The 9,738-nt window shown below is 52.0% G+C and overlaps 1 long non-coding RNA gene across 1 annotated transcript; it reads left to right on the top strand.

Moving 5' to 3' along the window:
- The first annotated feature begins 1,208 nt into the window (after positions 1 to 1,208).
- LOC133282671 (uncharacterized) lies at positions 1,209 to 2,225 on the top strand. Its single transcript, XR_009747690.1, has 2 exons — positions 1,209 to 1,454; positions 1,548 to 2,225. It is a non-coding gene; the product is annotated as an uncharacterized LOC133282671 (long non-coding RNA).
- The last annotated feature ends 7,513 nt before the right edge of the window (positions 2,226 to 9,738 follow it).

Here is a 9,738-nt window from a genome sequence, read left to right as displayed (position 1 = left end):
CTGCCACCCCTCCAAGCATCCGTCCCCCTCCTCCAGGGGGACCCCATTACCGCACCTCTGCGCCAAGGCAGGGTCTGCCCTGCTGCATGCCCGCACGCCACGTTCGGTGTCCCCAGCCACAGCACCTGCAGCAGCACCTGCTCGAGGCAGCGGCAGACACCCACAGCACGTCACTGCTGCGTTACAGAGAGCAACAGCACGACTTCTGCCCCTCAGAAAGGGTTTCCCGAGTGAAAGTCATTGCGCAGCCTCTGTGAGGAGAGAGCGGCATGCACCATGCTGGCTCCAGCACACCCATGGCAGGGCACGGCCGAGCCCCGCAGCCAAGATGGTAGCACCAATGTGATGAAGAACATGAGACGGAGCCCTGAGGACACAGAGGTCAGAGGAGGAGGTGCTGCGGGCGCTGAAGCAGGTTCCTCTGGGAGGACCATGGCAGAGCAGGGTGCACCCCTGCAGCCTGTGGGGAGAGCATGGCGGAGAAGTCCCTGAAGGACTGCAGCTCCCAAAGAGGACCCCATGCTGGAGCAGGGAACAGCGTGAGGAGAAAGGAGCACCAAACAGGAACCGTCATGGACTGACCGCAACCCCCATTCCCCAGCCCCTGCTCTGCTTGGGAGGGGAAGAGGTAAAGGGGTTGGGAGGGAAGCTGTGCCTGAAAAGGAGGAGGGAAGGAAGGTGCTGTTTTCTCACTAGCCAATCTATTTTAATTGGTTATAGGTTAGTTTTCCCCAAGCTGAGCTCGCTTTGCCTGTAAGAGTCACTAGTAAGTGATGTCCTGTCTTTATCCTGACCCATGAGGTTATTTTTCTTCACCCCATTTTCTCCCCCAGACCTGTTGAGGAGCTGAACTAAGATCACTCCTGGGTACCCACTGCAATCCCAGCAAAGAAAGAAGAGAGAGAAGGATAAGAAGAGAGCAGATTTTCCCTGACGCCAGGTACTCATGATGCCTCCTGATGAATCGGGCCGTTACCTGAGCGCTGCCGTGGACACAGAGCCCTGCTTCAAAGCGTGCTCTTCAGGAGGTTGAATCTGTGGGTTTGGACGCTGGTTATGTGCGAGGGAAAGGCAATCCCTGCCTCCTAACCAGGAACGGTTCTTAACCAGGACTGTGTCTTTATTGAAGCAGTCCAGGAAAAGTCCACTGAAGGGAAGGATCATGAAAGCAATGAGAAAAGGCACAGATCATAGGATTATGGGATCGTTAGGGCTGGAAAGGACCTTAAGATCACCCAGTTCCAACCCCCTGCCAGGGGCAGGGACACCTCACACTAGACCAGGTCCAACCTGGCCTTGAACACTGCCAGGGATGGAGCGTTCACCACTTCTCTGGGCACCGTGCGCCAGCGCCTCAGCACCCTCACCCATCAGCAATCCTCAGCGTAACAGGAAAGATGGTGAAAAGACATCCCCTTCTGGGGCCACTGAGAAAGCTCAGATAAAGTACCGGGGTGGGGTTCAGCTCATAACTTTTGCTAACCAGTGAATCTGTTGGCAGACGCAGCACTACTACCCTAACACACTCCTCTGCTCTTCCTCCTTAGGACTCCTTTAGCCTGACTTCCAACTCCACTGCTTAGGAATGCCAGGCAAGCACAGAAACCGCCTCTGCCCCATGGCTGCATGCAGCAGACAAATTATTAATGGCAAAAGAAGAAGTGCAAAAGGAAGATCACCTCCGGACATAGCCCATGCAAAACGTAACTTGCCATAACACAGCCCTGAAAGGCACTACTACCAAAATACCCTGGCATGTTACAGCATCCTCCCAACTTGCATAAAAGCTGCTTTATTGCTGATCTCAGTTTACTTTATTCGGAGGCATAACTGAGCTGTGGGTTTTTTTATGGGTTGTCTGACCTCCCCTGTAAGTGTTCTGGGCTATCATTAAGGCTGCGTAAGGCAAAGCTCTTTTCTTCTTCTCTTTTTGCAGGGCTTCTGTCTAGTCTTTTATCAGCTGATCTGCAGAATGATATGCGGTCCCACTCCTAAAGCAAGCCATGGATAAGCAAATGCTGCTTCTTCCCCTGGAGCCACCAGCAATGAGCCAGGGGCTGGGGAGGGTGGACAGTATTACCATCATTGCGCTGTCTCCCAAGACCCAACTGCCTTAGCTCCTCCAAACCTCCCCCTCTGCACCCCAAAAGCAACGCTGGGAAGAAAAGGAGCACGCATACAGAATCCACACGCAAACTTCAGAGCATGAAGAAGGCTCTGGGTAAGACCAAAAACCAAACAGCCAAACTCGGAATGACAGTCTTTGTAAGCAAAACTGCTTCCTTCCTGTTCCTCCAGCTCCGCCTGCTTCCCATGCTTGACACAGCAAAAAATCCCACGAGAAGCCCATCTATTCATACCCAGGAATTGCTCAAGTTCCTAATGTGTACTAATCCGCATCCAAAATATCACAGAGACATTAGTGCATTTTTGAACCATATCCTGCCGTCTTCACCGCAGAAAGCTCAGAAAAAGAAGTAGGAGCATTAACTGGTGCAAAAACCTGACTTCTGTTAGCTGAGCTGCAGGTAGTGAACACGGAATACTGAGTTCACAAGGCGAGTCAGAGTTACCTTGTTTGTCTGTCAGGTCCCTCTGGTAATCTGGCAAGGAAAAGCGAATACCTAATAAAAATCTTCAGGAAGTTGTGGTTAAGGTAGGAACAGGGCAGGCCTCTCTGCCCCTGTGGCTGCACAAGGACTGTCCCATAGGTATGGAAAAGCACTGCCAGGGAGAAGACCAGCTTAAAGAAAAGCAAAGGAGGAGTGATGTGATACTGGTGGTGAAATGAAGGAGGGAAGCGGGAAGGGTGATGAGAAGCTGCTTGTCCATGACTATATTCAGAGGAGGGAGGCAGCAGATTTCAGAGAAATAAGAGTTTCGGCCCATGACCCAGTTACAGCACATTTCTCTCCCACATCTGTGTCCTTCCAGGCCATTGTCGGTGGCCCTTTTGCCATCACCCCATTCTCCAATTTACAGACACCATCCAGCAACGAGCCTTTGATCGGGGGGAGGACACCCGAGCTATTTGCTTTCCTTTGCACATGCTCCACACCTGAGGAAGAGCAACACAGCACAGCCCAAAATTCACTGTTATTTCTGGAATACTCTTAAGTTTACAGCTAGCAGGGTGATGTAGAAGTCATTGCTGTGCTGTGCAAGCCTACATAGTGCCAGGGGGTTGCTAACAGATCTACGATCATCTTCCAGAGTGACAACAACAAATGTCTGGACTGCAGCTGCCCCATGCACCTCAATGCTTTGCAGCTCACAAACCAGAGGAAGTGCTTCCTGTAGCTCCAGGAAGACGGCTTTATCATGCAAACCGCCTGGATTCTCTTTTGGCCACCTCTGTCTTCATAGCATCCAAGTTCCAACCTCTGTAATTGTGAAGAAATGGTAGGGGAGGCTGCGCGGCAAAATAGTGCAAGGAAAACCCAGGCCCCATTCACACCCTTGCATTCAAGAGGTCCAAAGCTATTTGCAATTGCTAGTCACTGTCACTGCTCTGGAAAAGGACCCGTCACTGATTCACTATCTCTGTCTCTTGGCAGCAGTTCCCTACAGCAGCACAAGGCAGAAACAAAGAAGAGCTGCGTTTCAGGTCTGCCCCTTTCAGAGATACAAAGTTCGGTCCCAGATCCAAACTTCTGCCTGTAAAATCATGGCTCCAAGCCCACTGGCGGCATAATTTTGGATTAAACCCCCTAGGTTTATCCTCCTCTAGAGAATATAAAGTTTCACTAGTTACATAGAGGCTTAACAAATGGTCTGAGCAGAGATTTCACAATGAACATGTGATGATTAACTGCGGGATCACAGAGATTAAAGGTGGGAAAGAGCTATTAGATCATTGCAGCCCTATGGCAGTTGCAGAGCTGCTCTCTGCAGCATATCCATCCCAGCACCTTGTTCAGGCTAGTTTTGAGTGGCTTAAGCAAAGGCTCTCCCAGTTTCTTTCTGGAGGCTGTTCCACACTCCAGCAGATCTTGCTGATATTCACTTGGTATTTAATTTCACCTTGCACCGTTCTATGCCTAAGAGCCATCTTAAATGATCCTTTTCCCCCACTGGTGCCCTCAAGTTTTCCGCCCTTATGTCACTTGGTAAATCCACATCTATTTCTCTGTTTGCCATCATCTCCCATGATCAAGATCAGCAGGGAGCAAACAGCATACTTCCATGTACGCTAAGCCCTTTCCAACCTCCACTAAAGCGATCCAGTCTTTCTTTGGACAGATGACATTGAATTTCTGTGGTTTGACTCATCATATCATCTCCTGCTCCTGCTTTTGACTCTTCATGAGGTGCCAGCACGACAGAGAGCAGGACCCACCAATTAATAAGATGTAAAGATAGAAGAAAGGGTTTCTGGAGAGAATTGTTTTTGGCAGCTAAGTACGACAGGAGACAGATGTGGGCTCGACCTGAGACCACATGGATGGCCCCAAGTCAGTTCCTATAACCTAGGTCCTGGGTGTAGGAGTAAAGTGCCACAAGCTGGTGCTGATGAAAGGAAGTTTGATTCAGTCTTAGCATAGAGGAGCAGCACACTGCAACTAACTCCACAGGCTGAGGCTGGGAAAAATATATCCCTCTCTTCAAGTCACGTTAATGGAATATTTTCTGCTGGATCAGGATCAAACATTATAAGGTAGACATTGTCTAATACAGAGAAGGATGTGGGATGAACAAATGCCAGCGCGAACAGTCCTAATGACCCTTGCTTTAAAGAGCCCCAGAGACAAGACAGAACAAGACCAGAGCTCCAGGAAACAGCCCAGTGAATGCGTGCACACACGTGTGTCCTCCAACAAGCTACACCCAGCCTCCCTCCGGCACACCAAACAGAGCCTACCGCTGCCTGCAGGCGCCCTGCTTCAGAGAGGTTTCACGTTCCCCCAAACGACAGCGTACACACGGAGCTTTAGCTCCAAGAGCTATCACACGTGGGAGCGGCTGGTGGTGATCCCAGCACTTCTGAATTCCCTGCTCACTGAAGGGTGAAATTAGACTCACCGCTCACAACTTCCAGCTCGCGGGAAAGCGGCTCAGAGCAGGTAGCGGAGGGTATGGAGCACAGAGGTGGCCTCAAAAGAAAAGAAATATATCCCAGCCACACAGACTTTGCTGTAGCAAAGTTCAGACTGGGAATTTGCATATGTAAATTCTTTAGGAAGGTACTCCTATTAACAACTTGAATTGCACTCTGAAGAGATTACAGCAGTTGGGGAGAGGTAAATGAGCTCTGTCAAAACAGGAACAGCTCTAAGTGATTCCCCAAAGCAGGATCGGGGCACGCACCGTAGCATACTCTGGCACTGGCTAGGGAAATGATGGAGGTGTTTCTCCTGTGCTTCAAAGCAGAGGATCTGGCAGCGTTTCTTGTCCAACGATGCAGGGTTTGAAAGAGCTGGAGACAAAGCAGCGTTGATGCAAAGAAACAAAAACCTAAGAAAAAGAGTTGAGGCTCTAGGGCAGACACCACCAAATCACCTCCAGTTCCCCAGGTACAAAGGCACAGGAGCAGAGGGCTGACCCATGGGGTCACCTGCAGCAGAGGGCTGCACCCAAGATGCATCTTCCTGCAGGAGCAGCTACTTTGGGTGCTGTGCTTCTGGGAGCCTCAGCATGACTGCGGCTCTTCTTGTACCATATGAGAGCCATAAGGCAGCTGTTTCTTCCCCAGTTAAGGCCCACTCCAACAGGAGCACAGCTCTCGAGCAGAATCTGCATGTCCCAGGTAAGTCGGGTCGCAGGACAAACGCAAGGACAGCCAGATGCATGGAGGTCCTTCACACTGCAGATCCGGCTGTCACCAAACAGCTCCGCACATCTGCCACCCCCCATAGGTGTCAGAAGCTGCACACAGACACACCTTCACAAAGCCCACACAGAGAACTCTCCCATCTCCCTAATCTTCACCCAGTTCTCAGGTTATGTCTTACAGACCTCTGTAATACCGGCCTGAAGGAAGCACAGTGGGTCTGGCAAGCATCAAGGGTTTAAAAGCCCTGCAGCCAGCTGCTCTCGCTGACCCCCAGACCTTTCCAATCCTGCTCAATCCCTGTTTCTTCTGTTCATCTCTGGGAGGAGAAGGAAATAACAACTCCATGGGTGTCCTGGTATGGTACGTGGCCCAGCAGATCGCTGACCCACCCTTGCTCAGGGGGCTGCCCCCGTGCTGGGTTACTGATCTCCCTGGAGGTGCACCAGGGTGGATTATCTGCCTAGCCGGGCATGTTTTGCTTAAATTCATCACATTTTTGATCAAAGAGTGAAATGAGGACAAGAGAAGTTGTAGAGCCTGTTTCCCCATGGAAGTAGTGCAAGCTTTAGAACACGGACACTGGCAACAGAGTTGGTGAAGCCGTATGGTTATTATAGAAAGGAACAACCCATTTGCTGAAGTGACAGAAACAGGCTCAGAGGGAACAGCCCTGATGGTGCCTCTCCGAGCCCCAGGTAAGTGCCATTGGAGAGCCTAGGAAAGATTTCTCACAGGTGGGGCATACCACAGAATGCAGAATGGGGTGGAAAGGACCATAAGATCACCCAGTTCCAAGCCCTGCCACGGGCAGGGACCCCTTCCACTAGAGCAGCTTGCTCCAAGCCCCTGTGTCCAACCTGACCTTGAACACTGCCAGGGATGGGGCATTTACCACTTCCTTGGGCACCCTGTGCCAGCGCCTCAGCACCCTCACAGGGAAGAGCTTCTGCCTTAGATCTAACCTGAACTTGCCCTGTTTCAGTCTGAACCCATCACCCCTTGTCCTGTTGCTGCAGTCCCTGATGAAGAGTCCCTCGTCCCTCCCCAGCATCCTTGTAGCCCCCTTCAGACACTGGAAGCTGCTCTGAGGTCTCCACGCAGCTTCTCTCCTCCAGGCTGAACAGCCCCAATGTTCTCAGCCTGTCTCCATACGGGAGGTGCTGCAGCCCCTGAGCGTCCTCGTAGCCCTGATTCACCACACTTACAGGATCTCACCACCGTGTATTTACTATGGACAGAGGAGACTGCCTCAGGGTCTGCGCTGTGCCCTGGGAGGGCAGGACTGAAGCCCTGTGGGCTGGCACTGCCTCACGCTCCCAAACCTGCAGGGAGCTTACCCCAGATTCTCACTTGTTTGAACTTCATCTGTGCTCATGTGCTGGGCTGTGCTCTGAGGCAGCACATAAGCCTGCTCTGCTCTTAAAAGAAACAGCCTGTTTAAGCCTCTTTTTTTTTCCTGCCCTCTGAAACGAATTACTGTCAAGCATCACCCAATAACACTCCCTACCGCTGAATGGGTCGGCACTCTTTGTGTTTCCGTGGCCATGTTTTCCTTATGAAAACCAGTCCTGTTTTCTCCAGTGCTACAGGAAGGGCTCAGACAAACGTCAGAACAGTGACTGACAGACTGCACGGCAAGGAGAGAACCTGCCTGTGTTCGGAGGCTGTCAAGTGCACCAAGTAAACAAAAGGCTGGATCTGGGTAATTTTTCCTCACTGATCTCTTTCAACAACAACTCCCGTTTCCGACGTTAACTTGTGAAGGAAAGCACAACACAATGGCAGTGTGCTTCAAGTATAAAAAGTCATCAGTTTTGACAAATGTTGCTCTGATAAATCTTATTATAACTGTGAGAGGCATAAAGCCTACACACTGTTGTGATTTTCGGAACTCTTTACGTGTCACGGCTTCCTAAAACTGCCATTTAAGAACCATAACATGTTACTGTAACGCCCTGGTTTTGTCCTTCCTCAAAGCCAACCCCCAGCTCTTCCCCCAAAATTCTCTCTGCTTGAGGCTTAGCAGCCTTCCTATCCCGTGTACAACCAGGACAGAGCACTAGGATCTTCCATGCTTTTTGCTCAACTTATCATAGAATCCCAGCCTGGTTTAGGGTTGGAAAGGACCTTAAGATCATCCAGTTCCACCCCATGCCACGGGCAGGGACACCTCACACCAGACAATGTCACTCAAGCCCCTGTGTCCAACCTGGCCTTGAACACTGCCAGGGATGGGGCAGCCACAGCTTCCCTGGGCACCCTGTGCCAACGCCTCAGCACCCTCACAGGGAAGAGCTTCTGCCTTAGATCTAACCTGAACTCGCCCTGTTTCAGTCTGAACCCATCACCCCTTGTCCTACCACTGCAGTCCCTGATGAAGAGTCCCTCTCCAGCATCCTTGCAGCCCCCCTTCAGACACTGGAAGCTGCTCTGAGGTCTCCGTGCAGCTTCTCTGCTCCAGGCTGAACAGCCCCAATTTGCATCTCCCTACTTGATGAGGTTGTGCTGAATACAGATACCTGGGTGAAGAATATTCAGGTTTAGCAGAAACCACCACCACCACCATGGATGACAGAGCTCACACAGCTCCCCACTGCAGTACAGACTGCCTGCAGGGCTCAGAGATCTAACCTCCTAAACTGGGATTTATGCTCCTGCCTTGCCAGGGACTCTCAATCCAAGGGAGCAAGAGAAAGAGCTGCATACACAGGTTAGATTTTTAAATCCCTCTTTCTGACAGCGTGGTGCAGCTGTGTGCTGCAAGCACGTCTGACAGACCAGGGACTCGGGGGAGGATCAGCTTTGAAACACCTTCCCTGGGATATTTTTTTCTCCTTCTACCTCATTCTCTGCACTTCCCTTAACTCCTGGGGTGGGTAATTTTCCTCAGCCAAAAACCAGACAAAAGAGGGGCGGCGGGAGGAGGGAGGTATGCTGCAGTGAGTGGGCAGGCACAAAGCAGCTTATTTCACGCAAGCCAGCGCAGGGAGCGGGGTTAGCAAACGCCACAGGCCACTGCAGGCTCCGTCTGGCCTCTGCCGCAGGGCAGGAGCACCCGTGGCTGCGAGCAAGGTGGCAGAGGAGCACCCCATCCCCGGGCGCTCCCATGGGAAGGGACCCAGGCAGGGAGAGAAGCTTCCTGGGGGGGGGAGGGGGGGTGTTGTAACCTCTTGCACAAACCATTCATGCTCCCCCAGCGCAGTTTAGCCGTTTGTTAGTGATGAAAGCAGAGCGAACCATTAAGTGCTTGCACCCACAGCTCTCTCCTTGGTAACCCACTGCCCACGGCTGGGGCCGAGAGGGGCCGTCCGGCTGCTGTTCCAAGCCCACAAGCCTCGCACCCTCCATCCATCCGCTCCTGTTCAGCGGGAAGGATTCACCCCGCATCCCACTCGGACCTTCCTGCCAGCCAGGAGAACCACGCTCCCTCTGCACGCCCGGTGGCCACGCCGATGGCCCCCGGCCCCTGGGTGTAGCTGCCTGCGCTTACAGCATGCCTGCGCTGCCGACGCTGTGCATTTGTGTTTGCCATCAGACTATTCAAACTGTTTCCTATTTATTTTCATTTTACTTCGTGTTTCCCCGGTTCTAGCTGGAATTCAGCTTTATGCAACACGCAACGCAACGTGTGAAGGTATCTGAAAGCTCAAAACGTACAATGCAACACTAGAACATAGCTCTTTGTGATGCTAATGATTTCTTCCTCCCAGCTGCTCCCGCAGCGAGTGCCAGGGGGAACAAACCCTTTCTGCTGCGAGGTCCCTTACGTCTGTGCCCCAGGGGCTGCGGCTCTGCCGGCACCTGCAAACCGAGCCCAGAGGTAAAACAAAACAGCCCCATACCGCAGCTCCACCGCCACGGGGAGCGCAAGCTAGGAATCAAAAAGCGATACCCTCTTGACAGTCAGGTTGCCATGATTTACATTCTCCTCTCGGGTCCCCTCCCCCTCCACATGCATCTTCTCG

The sequence above is a fragment of the Pezoporus flaviventris genome, unplaced genomic scaffold (assembly GCF_033815535.1).
Source record: "Pezoporus flaviventris isolate CSIRO_AGI_PZ_B2104156 unplaced genomic scaffold, CSIRO_AGI_Pfla_v1 ptg000132l, whole genome shotgun sequence".
NCBI lineage: Eukaryota > Metazoa > Chordata > Aves > Psittaciformes > Psittacidae > Pezoporus > Pezoporus flaviventris.
The sequence above is the reverse complement of the archived record's forward strand: the minus strand, read 5'-3'. Positions and strand labels throughout refer to the sequence as shown.